This window comes from Trichechus manatus, unplaced genomic scaffold (assembly GCF_000243295.1).
Source record: "Trichechus manatus latirostris isolate Lorelei unplaced genomic scaffold, TriManLat1.0 scaffold00019, whole genome shotgun sequence".
Lineage (NCBI taxonomy): Eukaryota > Metazoa > Chordata > Mammalia > Sirenia > Trichechidae > Trichechus > Trichechus manatus.
Genome location: NW_004443955.1, coordinates 7,305,369 through 7,331,720, shown reverse-complemented (window position 1 = coordinate 7,331,720; position 26,352 = coordinate 7,305,369).

The following is a 26,352-nucleotide window of genomic DNA, read 5'->3' as shown; positions in this document are numbered from 1 at the left end:
TGAATTTTGCCCATATCTTTGTTTGAAGCATATATGCATATATATGGACATAATTTGAATAAATATGCAAATCATTACAAAAAAAAGAAAATGAAAAGACAATACACCAAAACTTATAGGATGCAGCGAAAGCTGTGGTCGGAAAGAAATTTATAGCAGTAAATGCCTACATTAAAACAAAGAAGGATATTAAATCAACAATCTAATTTTATACTATAAGAAAGTATAAAAATAAGAGCCAATTGAATCCAAAATTAGAATAACAAAGAAAATAATAAAGAACAGAGATAAAACAGAGAATAGAAAAACAATAGAGAGAATTAAAACCAAAAGTTGTTTCTTTGCCAAGATCAGCAAAACTGACACACCTTTAACTGGACTGACAAGGAAAAAAAGTGTTTAATACATTTCTGCTTAATGTAATTACTGATAAAGTAGTTCATTTTGATACTTCTGTTCTGCTATTTTTTTCAGTATTTCTCATATGGTATTCTTCTATTTTTCCATGACTGCCTTCTTTGTGTTAAGTAGATGTCATTTAGTGTACAATCTTAATTCTCATGTTTCTTTTACTAACATTTTGTAGCTGTTTTTATGGTTTCCCTGGGGATTATAATTAACATCTTAATTTAGAACAATCTAGTTTGGATAAATATCAACTTAATTTCAATACTAATAAAAATTATTTTCTTCCATATAGTTCCATTTCCTCTTTCTTTTTGCTGTAATCGATACACAAGTTACATCTTTACACATTGTGTGCATATCAGGGCAGATTTTAATCATTTCTTTGCAGTTGTCTTTTGAATTATATAGAAGAAAAAAGTGTTAAAAACAAAAATACGTTTATACTGTTGTTTGTATTTATCTATTTATTTACCTTTACCAGTGCTCTTTTTTTTTGTTGTTGTTGATTCAAGTTACACCCTTGTTTCCTTTTTATCATCCAGAAGTAATCCCCTTAGCATTATTTTGTAGGACAGTACTGCTTGTGACAAAGTCTCTTACTTGTTTTTTACATGGGAACGTCCTAATTTCTTTATTTTTAGAGGATAGTTATGCTGGATATCGAATTCTTTTTTATTTTTTTATTTTTATTTTTTATTGTACTTTAGGGAAAGTTTGCAGAACAAATATTTTTTTCATTAAACAGTCAGTACACATATTTTTTTATGATATTGGTTAACAACCCCAAGACATGTCAACACTCCCCCTTCTCCACCTTGGAGGACCTTTTTTTTTTTTTTGGTGAAAATATACATAGCCAAAAATACACCATTTCAAGAATTTCTACATGTACAATTCAGTGATGTCAATTACGTTCTTCCAGTTCTGCTGCTATTCTCACTTTAGAAGAAGGTTTACAGATCAAAATAGTTTCTCATTAAACAGTTAGTACACATATTGCCCTATGACAATGGTTAAGAAACCCACGACATGTCAACACTGTCCTTACTCAACCTTGGGTTCCCTATCACCAGCTTTCCTGTCTCCTTCTGTCTTCTAGTCCTTGTCCCTGGACTGCTGTGCCTCATTAGTCCCATTTTGTTTTATGGGGCTGTCCAATCCCCGGCTGAATGGTGAACCTCTGGAGTAACTTCACCACTGAGCTAAAAGGGTGTCTGGGGGCCATACTCTCAGGGTTTCTCCAGTCTGTGTCAGGCCAGTAAATCTGGTATTTTTTTGTGAGTTAGAATTCTGTTCTACATCCTTTTCTAGCTCTGTCTAGGACCCTCTATTGTGATCCCGGTCACAGCAGTCAGTGGTGGTAGCTGGGCACCATCTAGCTGTACTGGACTCAGTCTGGTGGAGGCATTGGTAGCAGTGGTCCATTAGTCCTCTGGACTAATCTTTTCCTTGTACCTTGTTCTCTTCATTCTCCCTTGCTCCCAAAGGGGTGAGACTGGTGGAGTACCTTATATGGCTGCTTACAGGCTTTTAAGACCCCAGATGTTACTCACCAAGGTAGAATGTAGAACATTGTCTTTATAAACTGTGTTATGCCAATTGAGCTAGATGTTTCCCAAGACCATGGTCTCCACAGCCCTCTGCCCAACAGTTCAGTCCCTCAGGGAGTTTGGATGTGTCTATGGAGCTTCCATGGCCTTTCCTTGTACAAGTTGTGCTGGCTTCCCCAGTATTGTGTAGTGTCTTACCCTTCACCAAAGTTACCACTTATAGATAGAGAATTCTTGATGTACAGTCTTTTTTTTTTTCTTTTCTTTTCATCATTTGAATATGTCATCTGGCCTCCATCATTTCTGAGTGAAATCATCTGTTAATCTTTTTGAGGATCCCTTGTACATGAGGAGTTATGTACATGATTTATTATTTTTGGTAGTTTGATTATGATTTGACTAGATATGGATCTCTTTGAATTTATCCTTGGCGTTTTTTGTGTTTCTTGGATGTGTAGATATATTCAAATACTCTTTCTACCCTTCTTACACTTGTTATTTTTTTAATTGCTCATTATGTATATGTTGTTATGCTTATGCTTTTGGTACCCCTCAAGTCTCTGAAGCTTATTTCCTTTTCTTCATTATGTTTTCCTTATCAGTTTTGCAGACTGGATAATTTCAATGGACATATCTTTCAAGTTCACTAATTCTGTATTCTCTCTGCTCACATACGATGTTCAGCCCATCTAGTATATATATATTATATATATATTTTTTCATTTTAGATATTGTATTTGTCTACTCCAGAATTTCTATTTGGTTATTTTTCAATTCCCATCTCTTTATTGATATTCTCTATTTGGTGAGACATTGTTATCATACTTTCTTTAGTTCTTTACACATAGTTACCTTTAATAATTTGAGCATAATTGAGATAGCTGATTTAAAGTATTTGTTTAGTAAATCTAACTTCTGGGATACCTCAGGGACAGTATAGTTTTTATTGATTGCTTTTTTTTCTTATGCATGCACCATACTTTCTTCTTTCTTTGCATGTTTAATAATTTATTGTTAAAAACTGAACATTTTAAATAATATAATGTAACAACTCTGGAAATCATATTCTTCTCCCTCTCTAAAATTTATTTTTGTTGCTGTTTATTGCTGTTGTTGTTAGTTGACATTGAGTCAATTTTGACTCATGGCAACCCCATGTATGCACAGTATAACTATAGGATTTTCCAGGCTGCCACCTTTTGGAAGCCGATCACCAAGCCTTACTTCTGAGGTGCCTCTGGGTAGATTTGAACTACCTTTTGGTTAATAGTCCAAAGCCTAACCATTTGTACCACCCAGGGACTCCTGGTGTTTGTTGTTACTGTTTGCTTATTTAGTGACTTCTCTGAACTAATTCTGTAAAGTTGTTACTCTTGGTCATGTGTGGTATCTGAAGTCTCTTCTCAGTTATTTCAGTGGTCTGCTAATGTTGGAGAGAGATTTCCTTAAAAGCTTAGAATCAATAAATCTCCTAGTGTTTGCTGAGAGGCCCTTTGTCTCTGTGATTTGGGGGCATTCCTTCAACAATCAGTCAGGCAGTTGACAACTCTAGGTTAGCTTTTACTTCCTGCTTGTGCATAGCCTTAATCTTAGTCAGACGTGAGAATTTAGGACCTTCTCAGGTCTTTCCTGAGCATACACACAGGAATGTGCACAGCTCTATGTATGTGAATGATCATCTAGATTCCTAGGTATATGTCGGAGCTTTTAAAAGACTATATAAAAAAACTCATTCCTCAGAATTTCCTTTTAAGCAATTTGTTCAGCTTATTTATTACCTTAGCTGCCATCTACTGCCTCAGGCAGCCAAGAAGTTAAACAATTTCCTATACTTATTTTCAATAAACACTGCTAAGGAAAAGGCTTTTCATATTATGTGTAGTCTGTGTCAGGTCATATAAAGACTACCTTACAAGTGTGGACTTCCAGGGAACCATCAGACAAATTAAATAATGACATTTATTTGAGAATGAGGCTTTGAAGGTTCTTGAACCTTTTTTTTCTTCCCTCTGGTATCTGCCAAACTCTGGTTGTCACCATGATTGTGGGCTGTTCATTTTCAAGACTATTGCAGAGCTGGGTGGGACGATGGGAATAGTGCAAGCTAAAACACCACAACTTGCTGTTATTACTGATATTCATTTGTTTTTCTTGAATAAATGCTCCCAGAATTGGTGTAAGCCTTTGATTAATTTCTAGAATTCTGAAAATGTTGTTTCTGACTTTTTTTGTCTTTTGGTCAGTTTTTCTCCTTTTATGGAGGAGGTTTTGAAAATCCTTACTTCACCACTGTTACTGGTGTTACTCCAATCTCTGTCTTTTGATTGGTATAGTTATAACATTTACATTTAAAGTAATATGTTATCTCTATGTCTTCTATTGTAATTGTTTTCTGGGGTTTTTCTCCCCTGCTTTGTGTTCCATTATTTCTCTTTTACTGCCTTCCTGTGGGATACTGGAAAACTTTTTAGCATTCAATCTTTAATTATTTTATAGTGTTTTTGAGTGTATCTCTTTGTATTTTGTTTTACTGGTTTATCTGTGTATTACATATACAACTTATCACAATCTGGTATTATCAACATTTTACCACATCTGGTGAAAGTGTGGAAACCTCATTTTCATTTAAGTCTCTTTTCTTTCCTACTTTTAAATATCATTGTCAACCTAGTATCAGGTTGTAATATAATTTTTGTTTCAGTCATTAAACGTGATTTATAATACTCATAAGGAAACAGTCTCTTGTGTGTGCCCATATTTCAGCTCTTTGAATTGTTCTTTCTCCCTTCCTGATCTCCAAGATATCTTTTTTTTTTTAATTATTTCCTTTCTGTTTGATGAATTTCCTTTAATCTATCTTTAAGGGTAGATATACTAGTAACACATTCTTTGAGTTTTCCTTTATCTGGGGATGTCTTATTTCACTTTAATATTTGAATAATAGTTTCCCTGGATGCAGAATTCATGTTTGATAGTTCTTCTCTTTCAGCACTTAAAAAATGTTATAACACTTTCCTCCAGTCTCCAAGGTTTCATATGAGAAATCTGCTGTTATTCAAATTGGTGTTTTACTATAGATAATACATCATTTCTCTCTGGCTACATTCAAGGTTTTCATTTGTCTTTAGTTTTCAAAATTTCAATTATGATGTGTTTTGGTGAGTGAATAAAGATCTCAGCTAAGTGTTCAATTAGTGATTTATAAATCAGTGCCCCCAGATAACATCTTCTGTTTGGCTCATACGTCTATATTTATGTAAATGGGCTCTTGGAGTCATAATTCATGCAACATTGTATCAGCACATATTTATTATATTCTACATTTGGTAACTTTTTTTTAATTCTTGAAAAAAATCCCACTCTTATTTATTATTCCTGCTTGCCCTTGTCCTAGAGATGTTGTCCCAGAAATGGGCAGAAAGCTTGGATGATTGCAAACATCAACAGACCAAAATTCTTTGGGACTTCAAAGCTACAGTAGAGCCTGCTGCTCTGATATTTCTGGATGACTGATACAAATTAGTGTTTCATGCCTGAATGATGCTTCTCAAGCTTTTCCCCCTAAATTTCTCTAAAGGAAGAAGAGCGTGAAACATACCCAGGTGGAACATGTAACAGCCAGAAAATTTTTGAATCGTCACTGAATTCTATTATTTTATCTGAAAAAAAAGTATTGTCTGTACTCTATTCCATAATATGCCATATATAACTTTTTGTTGTTGCTGTTTGTTATTAGTTATAGGGTTTTAACATAAAAATGTTTTAAATTATTTACTATAAAGTGAGATCAGCAATACTAGGGGTGATTTTTTTTTATCTTGTACCTCCTGGCATGGATTATACCAGAAGAGGTATGTATCTCCAATATCCTCAATAAAAATTTTGGCTTAAAGTCAGCTTGTTTGTCTTGGAACTTCTTGGTACCCAATCCAGTTGTCTTTGAGTTGTCTTTCCACTTGTTGTGGCATTTCTACTCTGGTTCATATTTATTCTCTTCTCAAAAACCTAATCTCTTATTTTCCTATATTCCCCAGATATTTTTAAAATAATAATAGCTATTAATTTTTAATGCTGTTGTTCTGAGCTCCAGAAAGGCAGAAAAGGAGTTTTATTCACTGTTGCAACCTTCATGGCCTGGTACTTGTGGCATTTTGTTTTTCAACCAATTGTTCAGCCTATTGGCTCTGAAATTATCTCTAGAAATATGGATTATTATTTGAATTTCAAAGTCATACATAACTGGAAACTCTATTTATTGGAAAATTATTACCCCAAACACCATCAATGCAATAATCTATTACTATTCCCACTACAGATAAGCCATACCCCATGGACAAACTAAATTCATAATGATGATGATGAAATCGTGGAAATTAACATTAGAAGATACAAGAGGTTAAAATTGTGACTAGATGAAGGCAATGTTGACATTCTGAGAACAATGTGCCCTTCCCCGAATTACAGAAATTTTATTTCCATAGATCATGCACAGTACATACTTTTCATTGTTAACTAATATTGTAAGACCACCAGACACCTGGGTAAAGCCCTTAGGCATAGTTACCAGTACTTCCTGCTTCTGCAGTAGGTTAGTTTATGGGTCTCTAGTGCTAGAAAACCTTAACAACACACTGGCCAGGTTAGCGGTAAGTAGCCCGATGTCAGCCATAATAATGCCATAATTCACTCTTAGGACCCAGAAAGAAGAGCTGCATTTAAATGTGCTCCAAGCAGCCATGAGAGGCCAGTTCCTGCCACAAGAGGAGTGTCCCCTGAAATGTTAATGCAGTGGAAATACTGTCCTGAGGACCAATGTCAGCACCCACATTTTGGGGCCCCTCTGAGGCTGCATTTTTATCTGGTGACAAATGTCTCTTTTATTCAGTCTTCCTCCCCCTACATGACCATTCTTCTTGCTGAACAACCCTGGCTGATTGTCCACATCACTCCTTTGATTAATAATTATTGTGACTGCAATTAATATTCTGAATTGTGATACTGTTTGTATTATTTAGTTGAATTATTATTTATCTCCATGTTGGTTTGATTTTTTTTACATACTAAGTCTTATTTCAACAACTAGGCTGTGAGATCTTTGAGGGAAATGTCTTAGGCCTCTTGCTAAAACTCTCTACAGAAATATCTCAGGGGAACTGTTTTCCGGGCATCCCATTAAATGTACATCCTGAGTCCAGAGGGCCCCAGAAATGCAAATTATCAGTAAAAATCAGAAGATGTCTATTTCTCTGCCGCCTCCCTGGGTGGCACAAACGATTTGCTCTTGGTTACTAACTGGAAGGTTGATTGTTCAAACTCACCTAGCTTCATTGCAGAAGGAATACTTGACAATCTGGTTCCGTAAAGATTACAGCGAAGAAAACCCTATGGAGCAGTTCCACCCTGTAACACATGGGGTCATCATGAGTTGAAATTGGTTCAACAGCAATGGGTTTGATTGGGTTTTATTTCTCTGCCCTGATTGATGAGGACAGGTGTTTCATGGAAACAGAAGTCAGCAAAACTCCAGAAGGGCTAAGATCTAAAGGAAGAAGGTTCAAAAAAAGTTTCCTCAAAAATTAAAAGAAAATGAGGTGGAAGCTCTAATTAGACCTAGGCCTGTTGACTTTTGGTGTTTGAGGACTGAGACTGAGTCCATCACCTGCTACAGTTCCTCTACCCTGGGTTGGAGGACCCCTGGCATAGAGACTTGGTAGACAAAGCAGCAGAGTCAGGGGACCCCTGGGCTCTCAAAGGCTGCATGACACACACCTGTCTGGGACCCATGGTCAATAATCATTGAATGATCCTCCAGGACGAAATCAGGACACTGCAAACCTTTCCAGCACCTCACAGGGCCTGAGACAAGGTGTTGTTGACACACATTAGATAATCAGGAGAGTGAGCAAAGTCATTTTCAAATTTTATCTGCAATGATTCCAACATTTGCCATCATCAGATCACACTTTCTGGAAAAATGGCTGAATAATGATTTTGCCTTCCCCATCCTCCTACACTTTTGGTTCTGTCAAATGAATTTTACACAAAAAAATCACTATTTAGTTTATTTCCTGCTTATAAGTCTTCCCCAGACAGCACTATGTTGTTCAGAAAGAAATAAATGAGAGAGTTCCCTCGCCCCCGATATATGAGGTGCTTTCGGGCTTGATTACAGGGTGACGGGATAACTTTGTAGAAAAATTGCCTTATGTTTTGTTCATGTTAAGTCTACCTGTCTTCTCAACATTGTGCCCCAGATGTGTGCAAGGCCTCCCAGGACCCAGGGCCAGCTAATCAGCATTGTAGGACAGAGACCAACATCTAGTTTTCTCCACAACTCTCCACGTGGCCTTCTGTGCTCTGCCAATCAGAGACTACCTTCTGTTGCTCTTTCTGTGTCTTTGTAAATACTGTTCCTTCTCCTTGAACATCTTCTTACCCTGATGAAAACACATATCTTTTGAGCCCTGACTCACAGGCCACATTGGCTTCTCAGAGGAGCAGCTGCAGGAACAGCCTGCCTGAAGTTTGGCACCTACTCCTAGCTTTGATTTGATCTCCTGAAGAGAACATAACATCATGTATCTTATGTTGCAGTGGGACACTGATGGCTCAGTGGTAGAATTCTTGCCTTCTGTGTAGTAGACCCAGGTTTGATTTCCACCTCATGTACAGCCACTACCCGACTGTCAGTGGAGGCTTGCGTGTTGCTATGATGCTGAACAGGTTTCAGCAGAGCCTCCAGACTAAAACAGACTAGGAGGAAAGACCTGACCACCTACTTCTGAAAATCAACTAATTAAAACACTATGGATCACAAAGGTATGATCCCCAGCTGATCATGGGATGGTGCAGGACCAGGCAATGTTTCCTTCTATTGCTTATGGAGTTGGACAGCAGCTAACAACAACACATTGCAAATTTCTGGTTTCTTCACTTCTGTCCTCATTCTGACTTCTCCAACTGCTGCCACCCTTAATCTGTTATCCAATTCTGGTCTCTGGAGTTCATAATCACAATAGCTAGCTAGCAACATCCTATGACTCAGCCCTAGTCCTTTGAGAGGGAGGCTGTGGGAAAAGCACAGAAAGAACATAACGATCTGCTCTATCTTTCACTGGGGGCAGACAAATGATTAGTAAAACCTCTCCAGAGATGAGGGCTGCACAGTGAGAGTTACATCACAGCCTATGACAAACACAAAGCTGCACTAATGGGAACAGGTGGAAAATAAAAACAGGCTCCATTTTAAAGATTTTTAGTCCAAACAAGCCACATTCTTGGGACGCAAGGTATAAGATGGTCTTCAGTAATTTCCAGTGGTCCTAGCTCAGTAACATATTAGCTATGTAGTCACAACTATAGAGAAGGATGTTAACAGACCAATATAACCAGACCTAGGGCATCTTCCACAAGTACCTTGGCACATGTGAAATGTAGAGTCAATGGAGCTTGTCCTCTAAGCAGGCCACAGATGAACATTCTGGCAGTCACTCTTTATTAGGCACTATGGCCATTTTAGAGTCTCCTTCTGTGGAGGCTCCTTTGTCCTTTCTGCTGGAAAAAGTGTCTTCCTGGACCTTGAAGAGAAACCACAGACAACATTTGCTGTTGCTGTTGGATTGTTGTTTTGTGTCATGAAAGGAAAGGTTTCTCTTTAGGGAGATGTTCAGAGTCCTCCTATCTTGTCCAGGAGGAGTCTCTGTCAGCCCCAGGGCACCCATGGGTCGTGAGCAGAGCAGCAGTAGGCACTATATGTCCGTGGACAGGCTACTCAATCTTTATGGACCTCAGGTTCCTTATTTGTAAAGAGATTTGGATCAACTGAACAGACTTCTGTTGAGATCCTGTTTTGTGGCAGCCACTGGCCTATCTGCTGGGGGGAATGAGGACAGAAGCTCAACAACGATGAAAGAGGAAGTCCCCTTCTCAAGGACTTTACAGCCAAGAAATGGGCTTCCCTTGTGTTATTTCTAAATCTAAGTCCCCGTTTCAGGTCAGTAGCTAAGATCTCGCTCTGTAAGGATAATGCTGTAGTGAGTGAGATGTGAGCCCACACCCTGGGAACTCACTGGATCAAAAATTGCCAGAGTGTTTAAGGTCAAAATGACCCTGAATAAAAACAAAAGCTAGCTCCTGTTGAGTTGTTTCTGACTCATAGAGACCCTATAAACCTTGCAATGAAGTTGTCAGCAAAATTAATCCAAAAGAAGAAGGCAATTGATTCTGTTTTCACACATTATTTTTTAAAAAGACTTTTTGGTTATACAAGCAGCCCATGTTAAGTGTAGAATGCTTTTGAAATACTGGTAAATGGTGAGAATATGAAAATCACCAAGTTACTGATATCCAGTAATATCTGCTTCTGAACGATGGCTCTGTCTTCCCACCTGTATTTTCTCAAAAGTGGAATAAGGACATTCGTGCTGCTCTGAAATCTGCTCTGGACGTTAATGTATTTCACCTATTCTTATCAATGAATAAACTCTACAGTGTCATTTAATGAATTACAGAATGATTCACAGTTTGGATGCACTATAATTTAATTACCCTAAAGAACCTCTACTTCCCACTTTTATAGCTAAGTATCTGTATACACTCTTAATTATTTAGCTCAAATTTTTAGAAATTGAACTGGTGAATTAAGACACATTTTATACATATTACCAAATCAATAAGTCTTTTTAATAAACCGTAGAATTTGTTGACAACAAATACCAACACAGAATTCTGAAATGCCTTTCTTTATTGTTTTATTGTGATAAATACATATGTAACAAAACGTTTGCCATTTCAACATTCTTCACATGTACAATTTAGTGACATTAACTGTATTTATCATGTTGTGCAACTATCATCACTATCTATTTACAAAATTTTCTATCACCCTTAATAGAAGATCAGTGTCTCCTGAGCAATGAGTTCTCCTTTCCCCTGCCCTTCCACCTACCCTTGTTAACCACTGATAAACTTTGGTGTCTGTGCATTTACCTGTTCTAGATATTTCATATAAGTGGAATCATACAATATTTGTCCTATTGAGACTGACTTATTGCACTCAATATGTTTTCAAGGTTCATCTATGTCAGAATGTATCAGGACTCCATTTCTCTTTTTTTTGAAATTTTTATATTGTACTTTAGATGAAGGTTTACAGAACAAATAGTTTCTCATTAAACAGTCAGTACACATATTGTTTAATGACATTAGTTAAGAACCCCACGACATGTCAACACTCTCCCTTCTCGACATCGAGGACCTTTTTTTCGGTGAAAATATACATAGCCAAAGTTACACCATTTCGAAAGTTTCTGCATGTACAATTCAGTGACATCGATTATGTTCTTCCAGTTGTGCTGCTATTCCCACTATCCTTTTCCGAATTATTCCATCACCATTATCTTCAACTCACTGTCCCTTAGGCTTCCCATCAAACCTTTTGAGTCGCTGTTGTCAATTTGATCTCACATAGATAATTCTTTTTTTTTTTTATACCTTAGATGAAGGTTTGCAGAACAAATAGTTTCTCATTAAACAGTTAGTACATATATTGCCCTATGACAATGGTTAACAACCCCATGACATGTCAACACTGTCCCTTCTCAACCTTGGATTCCCTATCACCAGCTTTCCTGTCTCCTTCTGCCTTCTAGTCCTTGTCCCTGGACTGCTGTGCCTTATTATTCCTGTTTTGTTTTATGAGGCTGTCCAATCCTTGGCTGAATGGTGAACCACTGAGCTAAAATGGTGTCTGGGGGACATACTCTTGGGGTTTCTCCAGTCTGTCAGGCCAGTAAATCTGGCCTTTTTTTGTGAGTTAGAATTCTGTTCTACGTCCTTTTCCAGCTCTGTCTAGGACCCTCTATTGTGATCCTGGTCACAGCAGTCAGTGGTGGTTGTTGGACATCATCAAGCTGTACTTGACTCAGTCTCGTGGAGACCGTGGTAGCTCTGGTCCATTAGTCCGTTGGACTAATCTTTTCTTGTATCTTGTTCTGTTCTTTCTCCCTTGCTCCTGAAGGCGTGAGACCGGTGGAGTATCTTAGATGGCTGCTCACAGGCTTTTAAGACCCCAGACACTACTCACCAAGGTAGAATGTAGAACATTGTCTTTATAAACTGTGTTATGCCAATTGAGGTAGATATTGCCCAAGACCATGGTCCTCACAGCCCTCCGCCCAACAATTCAGACCCTCAAGGAGTTTGGATGTGTCTATGGATCTTCCATGACCTTTCCTTGTACAAGTTGTGCCGGCTTCCCCAGTAATGTGTACTGTCTTACCCTTCACCAAAGTTACCACTTATCTGTTTAGTTTCCCACCATCCCTTCCATCTCTGGTAACCAACAAAGATTGTTTCTTTTTGTGTGTAAACTTTTACATGAGTTATACAGTAGAGGTCTCATACAATATTTGTCCGTTTGTGATTGACTTATTTCACTCAGCATAATGTCCTCCAGTTTTTTCCTCTTACTCTCCTGTGCTGAGATCCTTTTGTTTGTGGACTTTTTTTTCTTTTTTTTTTTTGTTTTGGTAGGTTTTGTTTTTAATGAGACTTTATGTTTTCCTTCTTTATTCTGATGAGTAGGTTTGTTAACTTTCTTTGTGGTTACCTTGAAATTTACCCTTATCTTCCTAGATTTGAACCAGTCTATTATTACTCGGTATTGCTTGACTTCCTCACCGTTAGAAGGTTCTGTATCTACATTGTTTACTCCCTCTTTTATTGTTCTGATGCTGTTGTCATTTACAGATTAACCTCTATGGTTCGCTGTTGTAATTCTTTTGGTTTTGCATAGTCCTTAAGAGTTCATTTCCTAGGTTGGCATCTGTCTAGTACAATCCTGTGTCCTATATTCAGCCAGTGGTCTGATACTCTTTCTTCTCAGGTCGAAGAACTTTCTTTAATAAGTCTCGTAAGTTTGGTTTGGTTTTTACGTAGTCCCTTAATTTCTGTTTATCTGGAAATGACCTAATTTCAGCATCATATTTGAACAAGAGTTTTGCAGGATATATTATTCTTGGCTGGCAAGTTTTTTCTTTCAAGGTTTTATATATGTCATCCCATTGCCTTCTTGCCTGCATGGTTTCTGCTGAATAATCCGAGCTTACTCTTATTGTTTCTCCTCTGTATGTGACTTTTTGTTTTCCTCGAGCTGCTCTCAAGATTGTTTGTCTTTGGTTTTAGCGAGTGTGATTATGATATGCCTTAGTGATTTTCTTTTGGGGTCTATCTTATATGGGGTTTGTTGAGCTTCTTGAATGGTCAGCTTTTCGTCTTTCATGATATTGGGGAAGTTTTCTATCAACAATTCTTCAATGATCCTCTCTGTGTCTTCTGTTTTCTCCCCCTGTTCTGGAACTCCGACCACTCGCAGATTTTTGCTTTTGATTGAATCCCACGTAATTCTCAGGGTTTCTTCATTTTTCTTTGTTCTTTTTTCTGAGTTTTCCTCAGAGTTGTATCCAAGTGTTTGTCTTCGGTTCCGCTGATCCTGTCTTCCACCATTTCAGATCTGCTCCTCAGCCCTTCTATGACACTGTCCATTTCTGAAATCTTGCTGTTTATCATTTGGATTTCTAATTGTTGTTTTTGTATAATCTCTAGATGTGAATTTATTTTGGCATTTTGTTCCTGCATTATTTTCCTGAATTCTTTCATTTTTTTGTCTGTATTTTCCATGAATTTTTCTGTCTTTGCCATGAATTTGTCTATTTTTTCCTCATTTTCGTCTGTTTTTTGCTTCAACTCTTGGCTAATTCTGGGTATTAAAGATTTGAATTCCCTATCAGGTAGTTCTAGTGCCTTTTCGTCTATTGGAAAGTCATCTGGTATTTTATTCTGGATGCCTACTGGAACCATCCTTTCCTGTTTTTGTAAATGTTTTGATATTGTCTGCTGTCTTCTTGGCATTCAGTGGTTATTTTTCTCATTTATTGATTGTAGATTTGTTTGTTTTGTCCTTTTTTTATTTGGCTATGTCTGAGCAGGTGGGCTGTGTGTTTTTTGTTGTTTGCTCATTTGTAAGTACGATACTTATCACCTCCTTCTCCAATTGGCAGGGTCAGTCGCTCAGATATGGTACAGCAGGGCAGGTCTAGCTGAAGAGGAGTTGCTGGAATAGGTTGTTTGTGGCACTTACTACAGCCACCAGGGCAGGTTCTGGTAGGCCATGCCTGTACTCCTTGGTGGTCTGATGTTCAGCACACGGTGCAGGTAGGCAGGATATAGGGGGGAGATTATGATGTGTGGAGCTAAAATGGGTATGGGAGAAAGGAGAGAGGAACAAGAGCAAAAAGCATACAAACAAACAAAAAAGAGTGCTAAGGGAGCTTGCCATTGGAGTGGAGAGATGAAAGACTATGAAATAGAGAAAAACTAAAAGGGGAAGAAGAATAAAAAAAGAAAAAATGAATAAATAAAAATTAGAAAGAAAAAAGAACAGCAAAGCTCCCAGGGATCCCACTGGTGCAGTTACGAGGTCTGGGGAAATTGTTCACAGATGTTGAAGTACAGCCTGGCTAGGAGGCGTAGAGGTATTCAGTACCAGGTAGCCAGGAGACAGGAAGAGAAGGAAGGTATAGAGAGATGAGAAACTGAGTAATGAAAAAAGACAAAAAGGGAAAAGAAAACAAAACAAATTTTAAAAAACAAAACAGGAAAACTCCCCCAAAAAACAGAAAAAAAAAAGTGAAAAAAGAAATGCTCTCAGGGATCCCTCTGCATGCCTGTGCAAGCTGAGGCGTTAGGTCCCAAGCCACACAGCACCTTCCAGCCAGAATGGGCTTCCAACTTTAGGAAAGAAAAACAAACAAACAATTGAAAACAAACAAACAAAAGGTTAGGGATCCCACCAGTGTGGTAGCATGGACTGGGAAGCAGTTCCACACTCGAACAGAGCTCCACAGCCCCTCAGGAAGAAGCAAAGATGGTGCACAGAGCCAGGTATTTGAGCAAAAGGAGGGGGAGGTGGTGAGAGGTAAGGAAGAAATCAAAAGAAGCAGAAAAAAGCAACACCAGCATCCAACGAATGGCACTCAGTGAATAGGCCAGTGCGGGTGGGTGGAACCCAAGCAGCCAGTGCTTCCCGGCCAGGAGACTGTGGTCGCGGGAAGCAGAGGAGGCCGAGTTGGTGTGAAGAAGGGTGGTGGGTGGGAGAGTGTATATCTCCAGTTACCTGTTGTTCTGTCTTCTGCTGTAAGCTCCGTGAAGCTGCTTTCTCATACCCCCTATTTGCTGGTCTCTGATAGGAGTCCAAGACGGTGGATTCATGCTGCATTAGCTGATATGGGACCTTTCCATGTATGTCTCCTTTCTCTCTGTTCTCTGTCAGTTTCTTATTCCATTTGGTGCTTGGCTGAGTTCTTTATCTCTTCATTTGAAGTTTAGGGTTTCAGGATTTTTGTTGTCTCGATTTGGCTTAGTTTTTTTTGATCTTTGCTGTGGAGGGATGGCGTGGTGCTTCTGCCTAGAGTGTCATGGTGTTGGAAGTTCAAATTATTTTAAAATTTTTTAAAAAGTGATTCTAATGCTTAATTTTCTTCATACTTATGTGTGTGGACTAGAGCTAATGGAGCTAACTGAAATCTATAGAAATTTCAGTTTCAATTTCCCAGTGGACACAAATTTTTACTCAAGCTACCAATAGAAAAATTAACACATTGGGGATTTCCCCTCCATCTCTTCATGGAGCAGCCAAAGGCAAGGATAAAGAGGCATCTGTAAAAATGGTGAGGGATTTAGGAAGAGAAGGCAAGAGGAGCAGGAACTGTTGCCAACAAAAGGGCGACCAACAGGCAAGAAGGGAGAGAAAGGCAGAAGGAATTATTAGGTACTGATCCTGCCCCGAGCACTGCATACTGTGCTTAGACGCAACCCCCTCAGGTATTAGTGCCCATGCCCATTTTATAGATATGGAAATAAAGAGTCAGAAAGTAGTCACTTTTAGATGTTTACATTCAGTCAACGTGTTTGAACTAGGGTTGTCTATGATTTTTCTTTGGCCAAATGCTGAGCTTCTTCTGATATCAGAATCTGGAGAACTTAGAATCCAGTCCCAGTCACAGATATAAGTAAGGAGAACTGGAGCTGTTCCAACTATCAATATCAATAACAATAATGTAATAATAATAGCATCAACATTTAGTGAGCACTTGCTACATGCCAGACACTAGTTTAGGCACTTCATACACTGTTTTAGTTAAGATGTGGTAGGCTGTACTGCGAGAACCAACAAGGTCAACATTTCAGTGACTTAAAGTAACAAATTGTTTTTGTTTGTTTTTTTCTCAGTCATACTACATGCATATTTTAATTTGACTGGATAAAGTCCTTTATGTCATTTTTACTGTCTGGCAGAGAGAAAAAAGAACTTGCCAAATCACACACTGTCTCTTAAAGTTTTCACCTAGAAGTGACATGCGAACATATGTCATCAGCCAAAGCACAGTCACAAGGCCACACCTAATTTCAAGGAGATCAAGACAATGTCTGGGAAATGATACCAGAAATATTGAATGAAAAAGATCAATGACTACTATACACGTGATAAGTCACCTAACTCCCCCAAACAACTAACTTACAGAAGAGTCAGAGACTCACAGAGAGCTTTAGGTACTTTCCCTAGATCACACAGCTGGTTTGCCTCTAGAGCCTGCATTCTTTATCATGACACATGTCTCTCTCCTCACAGTCCTGGAAGGTTTAACTAATCACACTTTACCAATGAGTACAGTGAATATCACAATGAAGACAATGAAGGTAGATTACTTATTCAATTCTCACAAGCAGTAGATAATCCATCCATAAATACTATCTTACCTTGTCTGACACCAAAGCCTATGTTCTTTGGATTGATCTTGTGAAATCTCTGAGAGATTTATCGTAGCCCAGAATTTAATCAAGCACCTACGCTGCACAAGATACCTGAATGTTAAACTCCTTTCATTTTGGCTTGTGGTATATAGAGGTATTTGAGAGCAGTCAGCCATCTGGAAGGAACAAAGAAAGGAGAGGCTGGGCACAGGGTAACTGATAGTCCATAAGACACCTTCACGAAGATTAGAAAAAGGCACTCTTTCCTCAAGATACCTTACTGCTATCTGTCGGAATACTGTCAAAATGCACTACTATTGTTAGAAATAGGACCCTCTACTGCCATCTGCTAGAACATTGTTGTAAAATACATGCAAGTCTATAGTGGTTATGATGTACATGGGGCCCCAAGGATGTGCACAAACCTGCATACCCTAACTTGGTGGCCTGACTGTGCTCACAAAGAGCTTCTTGGCCTGCTTCACCATTTTGTCAAGGTAGGAGTCTCTGTTAGCTCCAGGGCTAGGACAAGATAGGAGGACTCTGAATATCTCTCTAAAGAGAAACCTTTCCTTTCATGACATAAACAACAACAATCCAACATCAACAACAAATGTTGTTTGTGGTTTCTCTTCAAGGCCCAGCAAGACAATTTTTTCCAGCAGAAAGGATAAAGGAGGCTCCACAGAAGGAGACTCTAAAATGACCATTCTAGGACACATAGAAGCAGATTTGTGGTCATGATGTGCGGCAATGAGCAGAAATTATTTATCAGTCTCTCCCATGAAAAAAGGTATGAACATCTAAGAATACACAAGCTTCTTATCTTTTCTCAATGTTGAGTGAGAGAGAGTGATTTGTAGCCTGTAGATCAGGGCGTTTTCTCAGCCCTTCCACTTTCTGTTTGGTGAACTTCTACAACTCCCTCCACCACTCAGCATTCAGTTACTTCTCTTTGGAAAGGAAAAGCATCCCAAGCCTGTGTGTCTCATCCCAGGACCATGATTCTTCTCTGAGACTGAACACTTGAAAGCACTTGGAGAATTGGGAAGCACCACACACATGCTGGTGGCCACATCAATGAACTCTCTTCTGATTATTTTCTAATTGTCTGTTCATCAGACTTAGTTGAATGCCAGTTATTGATCCAGATCTTGAGATACAAGAATGAAAAAAACTTGTGTTTATTCATCCAGATCAAGGGTTACTTGAGAGTAAAGACCTTGCATTAAGCTTTTCTTTGCAATCCCACCATTGTATCTAGAACATTTCCAAGCTCATCAGATGCTCATAATGAGCATTTTTTGAGTTACAGTATTTTAAGAGTAAATTTCTGCAGTGTCTTTTTTGTGATAGATTTGTTTGTGGTACTGTATAGCTAAACTGAAGTCAATCTTAACAAGTTTCCTAGTTTCAGAAAATAAAGACTTATCATTCTAACCCAATGCCCTATCAAGTTTCTAAATTTATGTGGGAGCATTTAGAAAAACAGTGTGTTGATTAAGATGAACTGACAACAGCTAAAATTTACTGAGTGATTCCTACATGCCATGCTTACATGCCAGTTCACTAGGAGAAAACCAGGTTCAACAAGAATAATGTTATTGATCTTTGGACTAGAAGAATGTTGTATATCTTGTTTCCGACAGAGTACTTGATAAGTGTGTCTGTGTCTTGATGGTAAAGTTAATTGCCTAGGTAGGGAAGTAAATTCTTAACTAGCTCTCTAGAGAGTATTGACTACCAAATCTATGTCAAATTGAAAAGCTACTCCTAATGGTGTGTCACTAGTACAATTGTTTAGTACTTTTATCAGAGGCCCAAGAGAAGAAAAAAATTCAGCTATTACAGACATAGGAAATAGAGTCAAAGTAAAAAATGACATAGACAAGAACGATGAGTTACAGAAAAAATGAAATAAAATTTAATAGGGACCAGTCCAGCAACATTCAACACTGCCACACCCCCTAAGATGGAAAATCATGGCCTGGGTCTGGAGTACAGACCAGCCATGGGTACAGGGGGTCCATGGGCCTGCAGTGACCTCTACTTCCCCAATCACCTGCACCAGTGTGTTGTTGGCTGACTTGGCACAGACCCACACATTGGCATAAGGTGGGCAGAGTTGCCACCTGAAGCCCATTTTCACCAGCAGCAGCCAAGTGGGAGCTGCGGATCTGTGACATTTGACACCACCCTGCTCCCTGAGCCTGCAGCTCTTGGCCTGGCCTGAGCCCAGCCACTGGTATAAGGGATCAATGGATTTGCAAGGCCCTTCACCCTTGGCAATCTACTGCACCAGCCCCTTGCTAGCCAACCTGGCATGGTACACCCTCATTAGGACAAAGCAGGAAGGGCTCCCAGCTGAAGTGAACTTTCACCAGCAGCAGCCAAGTGGGAGCTGCAGATTTATGGTATTTCACACCATCCTGTCCCCTAAAAAAGGGCCTCAACCACCCATACCAGGGACCTGAGGGCTGGGGGTACCACCTACTCCATCCAGCCACACACGACAAGGATATGAGAACTAATACCTCCAGGCAACGGCACTGAGCACAAAAGGATCAGCTATGCTGCCCTACCCCCACTGTTCTCTGTAGTGGAAAGGGGCTTGCCTTCTATCTGGGCACCCAGGGGCAGGTGACATCCCCCTGCCTTGCCCTCTGCGTCACCCCCCTTCCACTGCAACCAGAGATGTGTGCCTGTTCCGAATACGCTGAACACCCCTATGCAGTCCAAACACAGAGGACTGTGAGAGTCTTACAGTCACTCAGTCACTGAACACTGGGGCACCTGTGCCCTAACCAACTGACAAGTGGTGGAGCACACACACAACACCCAACCCAACTATCAAGAAGAACACCGTTGCACCATGGCCAGGTGACCAGCAGGACAGATTCATCACCTCTGCAAAAGATCCACCCACATTCTCAGCAGCCCTGTAAGAACAGTGAGCGGACTGTCAGGATCACAACACTTAATAGCTACTCCACCCACCTAAAGAAAGGAAGTGAGAGTTTCAATGTGACCATATTAATGAACAGAGTAGTACACACACCTAGTCTAGTTGTATACGTAAAAACAAAACAAAACAAAAATTCAGGACCCAGTAAACAAACATACAATAAATACATAAATATAATAACTTCTAGATGCCTCGGAGACAACAATCAATATCAAATCACTTAAAGAAGCAGGACAAGATGGCTACAGCAAATTAAAATAAAATAAAATAAAGAACCAGAAAAACTTCCAAAAGAAGATAAGGCAATGGATCTTTCTGATAAACAATTCAAAAAACTAATATACAGAGCCCTCTAAGATATCAAGAATGAGATTAGGGGAAACACAAACCAAACCAAAGAGCACACAAACAAAGCAATAGAAGAATTTACAAAAACAATACAAGAACAAAATGACAGAATAAATAGACTACTAGACAACATACAAAAACAAACCCACAAAAGTTAAGTGCAAGCTCCCAAACCACTATGTGCACAGCCTAACCCTTCCCTCCACCAGAGCTCCACGGCTAAAGAGCATCCCCTTCTCCTCATCCATCCCCCTCCCCACTCTAAAAACAGTCCCAGCTCATTCAACTATGCCAAGCCCCCTAAGAAGGGAACTCATGGCCCTGTCCAGAGGCACCCTCTCCTTCGCCCAACCACTGGCACAGGGAGTCCAAAGACTTTCAGTGCACTTCATGCCCACTGATTACTGGCACCAAGGCCTTGCTGGCTGATCTGGTGGGGCATGTGCTCATTACGACAAAAGGGGAAGGGCATTCACCTGAAGCCCATTTTTACCTGTAGCAGAAAAGGTGGAGCTGCATATTTGTGAATTTTACACCACCTCACTCCCTAAGACAGGGCATCACCGACCCACACCAGGGACCTGAGGGCCTGTGGTACCACTCACTCTATCTAGTTACCCATGACAGGGACATGAGAATTAGTAGAAAACCCCAATCTCTCCCACCAGTGGCACCAAGTGACCAAGGAATGGCTGCACTATGTCCTTCCCCACTATGCACTGTAGCGGAAAGGGGTGCCTCCTCCATCTAGGCACTCGCAGACAGCTGACAGTCCCCTTCCTTGTCCCTCACATGGTCCCCCCACTGCAACCAGGTACCTGTGCTTGCTCCAAACATCCCCACACATCCCTGCCTGCCCAGGTCTGTAGGTGAGAATTTCTACACCACACACTCAGTGACTATCAACCCAGGCATCTGCACCCCAACCAACTGGTAAGCAGCAGAGCACACACACAACTCCTAACCCAACGATCAGGGAGAACACCCCCTGTAGCCACGGAGAGTTGACCAGCAGGACAGACTCATTACCTCACCAAAAAGCAGTGGCTACATCAACATTACCCCTACAGGAACAGTGTAGAGACTCCCAGGCTCACACACTTAGTAGCTGCTCTGACCACCTGGAGACAGGAGGTGAGAGCTTCACTGAGCAAGATTAATGACCAGAGCAGCACACAAGCCCAGCCTATGTGGCACATCAAAATAAAAAGAAAAACTCAGGATATAGTAGACAAAAATACAATAAATAAATATATAAATAGAATAATTTATTGATGCCTCCGAGAAAACAGTCTATAGTGAATCACAAAAGGAAGCAGGATAAGATGACTCTAGGAAGTGACAAAAATAAAGAACCAGAAAACCTTCTGGATGAAGATAAGGCAAAAGAACTACCTTGTAGAGAATTCAAAGACTAATATACAGAGCTCTGCAAGATATCAACAAGGATATCAGGCAAAACACAGACAAATACAAGGAACTCAGAGACAAAGTAATAGAAGAATTCAGGAAAACAATACAACAACAAAATGACAGAATAACCAGGCTGCTAGAAACCATACAGAAACAGCAACTAGAAATCCAAAAGATTAACTAAAATTGCAGAATTAGACAACTCAGTAGAAGGTCATAGGAGCAGAATTGGGACAATGGAAGTAAGAATTAGTGAGATTGAAGATAAACCCCTTGACACCAATTGGTTTGAGGAAAAATCAGAGAAAGGAATTAAGTAGAGAAAGTCCAAAATTATGTGGGATATTATCAAGAGGACAAACCTACGAGTGATCAGAGTTACAGAAGGGGAGAAGGATAACAGAAAACACAGAGAATTGTTGAAGATTTGCTGGCAGAAAACTTTCCTAAAATCATGAAAGATGAGAAGATATTTATCCAAGAAGCTCAATGAACCCCATACAGGCTAGGCCACGTAAGAAAGTCACCAGGATACATCATAATCAAACTTGCCAACACCAAAGAAAGAATCCTGAGAGTGGCTAGGGATAAATGAAAAGTCACCTACAAAAGAAAACCAATAAGACTAAGCTCTGATTACTCAGCAGAAACCATGCAGGCAAGAAGGCAATGGGATGACATATATAAAGCCTTGAAGGAAAAAAATTGCCAGCCAAGAACTATATATCCAGCAAAACTGTCTCTCAAATATGATGGTGAAATTAGGTCATTTCCAGATAAACAGAAATTAAGGGAATTTGTAAAAATCAGACCGAATTATAAGAAATATTAAAGGGAGTCCTCTCGTTAGAGAATAAACAACATAGGAGAAGAATCCAAGATTAGGACACAGGACAGATCAACCAGACACCAACCCAGATAGGGAATTCACAAAAATAAAACAAAGATAAAAGTCTGAAAATAGGGAACCAGAGACATCAATATGTAAATGATGACAATGTCAAAACAAAAAAGAGAGAATAAATGGCATAGTCATAGAACTTGCATATGAAGACGAAATCAAGACCATATCAAAAAATAAATGACTGGTTTAAACTTAGAAAAATAAAAGGTAAATTTCAAGGTAACCACAATGGAAGTTAACAAACTCACCCATCAAAATAAAAAAGAAGAAAAACATAAAATCTCAGCAAATACAAAATCAACAATAACGAAAAAACTGAAAAGGAAATCCATAAACAAAAAGACCTTAGCACACAAAATTAAGTGGAACAAACAACCCATCAACACCATGTACGCAGAAACACACACAAATACAAGAAAATGACAGTGGTAAATTCATACCTATCAATAATTACACTAAATGTAAATTATCTAAATGCACCAGTAGAGAGACAGTGGCAGAATGGATTTAAAAAAAAATCCTTCTATATGCTATCTACAAGAGACACATCTTAGACACAAAGACATAAACAAACTCAAAGGATGGAAAAAATATATCAAGGACACAATAACCAAAAAAGAGCAGGAGTAGCAATATTAATTTCCGATAAAATTAACTTTAAGCCAAAAACCAATATAAAGGATAAAGAAGGACACTATATAATGATTAAAGGGTCATTACACCAGGAAGGCATAACCATAATAATAATCACTTATGCAACCATGACAGAGCTCCAAAATACATAAAGCAAACTCTAACAGGATTGAAAGAGAAATATTTCCATGATAATAGGAGATTTCAACACACCAGTTTTGGTGAAGGATAGAACATGTAGAATGAAACTCAATAAAGATACAGAAGATATAAAACCTACAATCAACCAACCCAACCTCATAGACATATACAGAACACTCCCCCCAACAACAGTGAAGTATACATTCTTTTCCAATGCACATGGAATATTCTCCAGAATAGACCACATTTTATGCCACAAAGCAACTTTCAACAAAATCCAAAACATCAAAATAATACAAAACATCTTCTCTGATAATAATGCCATAAAAGTAGAAATCAGTAAGAGAAATAGCAAGGAAAAAAAATCAAATACATGGAAACTGAACAACCCCTTGATTAAAAACTACTGGGTAATAGAAGAAATCAAGGATGCTATAAAAGAAAATTCATAGGATCAAATGAGAATGAAAACACATCTTACCAAAACCTTTGGGACACAGCAAAAGCAATGCTTAGAGGTCAATTTATAGCAATAAACACGCACATAAAAAAGAAGAAAGAGGCAAAATCAAAACATTAACTGTATAGCTTGAACAAATAAAAAGAGATCATCAAAAGAAGCCTGAGTCACTAGAAGAAAGGAAATAATAAACAGTAGAGCAGAAATAAATGAAATAGAGAACAGAAAAAAAAAGTATCAACAAGACCAAAAATTGATTCTTTGAAAAGATCAACAAAATTGACAAACCAATGTCCAAACTGACAAAAAATACAGGAGAAGAACCAAATAACCTGAGTAAGAAATGAGACGGGTGATATTACAACAAGTCCAACTGAAATAAAAAGGTTCATAACAGAATACTATGAAAATTTGTACTCCAACAAATCTGAAAACCTAGGGGAAATGGACAAATTTCTAGAAACACACTACCTACCGACACTAACACAAACTGAGGTAGAAAAACTGAAGCGACCCAGAACAGAAGATGAGATTGAAGAGGTATTAAAAACACCCCCAACTAAAAAAAAAAAAAAAAAAAAAAAAAAGCCTTGGCCTGGACAGCTTCACAGGCAAATTCTACCAAACTTTCAGAGTAGGGCTCATACCAACACTGCACAAAGTATTTCAGAGCATAGAAAATGAAGGAATACTCCTAAATTCATTCTATGAAGCCAGCATAACCCTGATACCAAAACCGGGCAAAGACACCACAAAAAAAAAGAAAACTACAGACCAATATCCCTCATGAACATAGATGCAAAAATTCTCAACAAAATTCTAGCCAATGAAATTCAACACATATACAAATAATAATAATACATCATGACCAAGTGGGATTCATGCCAGGTATGCAGGGATGTTTCAACATTAGAAAATCAATCAATGCAATCTGACACATAAATAAAGAATCATATGATCACATCAATTTAAGCAGAAAATGCATTTCACAAAGTCCAGCACTCATTCCTGATAAAAATTGTCAGCAACATAGGAATAGAATGAAAATTCCTCTACATAATAAAGGACATGTTTACAAAACCAACAGCCAACATCATTCTAAACAGAGAGAGACAGAACGCATTCCCCCTGAAAACGGGAACCAGAAAAGCATGCCTTTTATCACCACTCTTATTCAACATTGTGCTGAAAGTCCTACCTAAAGCAATACGGAAAGAAAAAGAAATAAAGAGCATCCAAATTGGCAAGGAAGAGGTAAAACTACCCCTTTTCACAGATGATATGATCTTATACACAGAGAACCTCAAAGAATCCACAAGAAAGCAACTGGAGCTAACAAGATATTTCAGCAAAGAATAGGATACAAAATTAACATAGAAACATAGCTTGGATTCCACTACACCAACAAAGAAAACTTCAAAAAGGAATTCAGCAAATTCAGCAATTTACAATAGTCGCCAAGAAGATAAAATACCTAGGAATAAATCTAACCAGGGACATACACAGAAAACTACAAAACACTACTACAAGAAACCAAAAGAGATCTACATAAGTTGAAAAACATAACCATGCTCACAGATAGGAAGACACAACACTGTGAAAATGTCTACACTATCCAAAACGATCTACAGATATACTGCAATCTCAATCCAAATTCCAACAGCATTCTTTAAGGAGATGGAGAAAAAAATCACCAGCCTTATATGGAAAGAAACGAGGCTCCAGATAAGTAAAGCATTATTGAAGAAGAACAAAGTGGGACGCCTCACACTAACTCATCTTAGAACTTACTGTACAGCCACGACTGCTAACCAAGAGATCGGCAGTTCAAATCCACCAGGCTCTCCTTGGAAACCCTTGTTCTATGAGTCGGAATTGACTTGACAACAATGGGTTGGGTTTATACAGGCACGATAGTCAAAACAGCCTGGAACTGGTATAACAACAGACACATAGACCACTGGAACCAAACTGGGAACCCAGACATATATGCATCCATCTATGAGCAGCTGATATTTGACAAAGGGCCAAAGTCCCTTAAATGGGGAAAAGGCCGTGTCTTTAACAAATGGTACTGGCATTACTGGATGTGCATCTGTAAGAAAATGTAACAAGATCCGTACCTCACCATACACAAAAACTAACTCAAAATGGTCAAAGATCTACCTAAATATAAAACCTAAAATGATAAAGATCACGCAATACAAAATGGAGACAATGCTAGAGGCCATAATACATTACATAAAGAGTATACATACCATAACTAACAATGTACAAACACCAGAAAAGAAACTAGAGAACTGGGAGCTCCTAAAAAGTAAACACTTATGCTCATCAAAAACCTTCACCAAAAGAGTCAAAATACAATCTACAGACCGAGAAAATTTTTTTGGTTATGACATATCAGACTAATCTCTAAAATCTACAACATACTTCAACACTCAATAACAAAAAGGTAAATAATCCAATTAAAAAATGGGCAAAGTACATGAATAGACCCTTCACTAAAGAAAACATCCAGGTGACTAACAGACACATGAGGAAATGCTAGTGATCATAGCCCTTAGAGAAATGCAAATCAAAACTACAATGCAGGAATTCAGGCAAAATGGAACTCTAGACAGAAGCACCACGCCGTCCCTCCACAGCAAAGATCCGAAAAACTAAGCCAAACAGAGAATACAACAATCCTGAAACCCTAAAACATCAAATGAAGAGA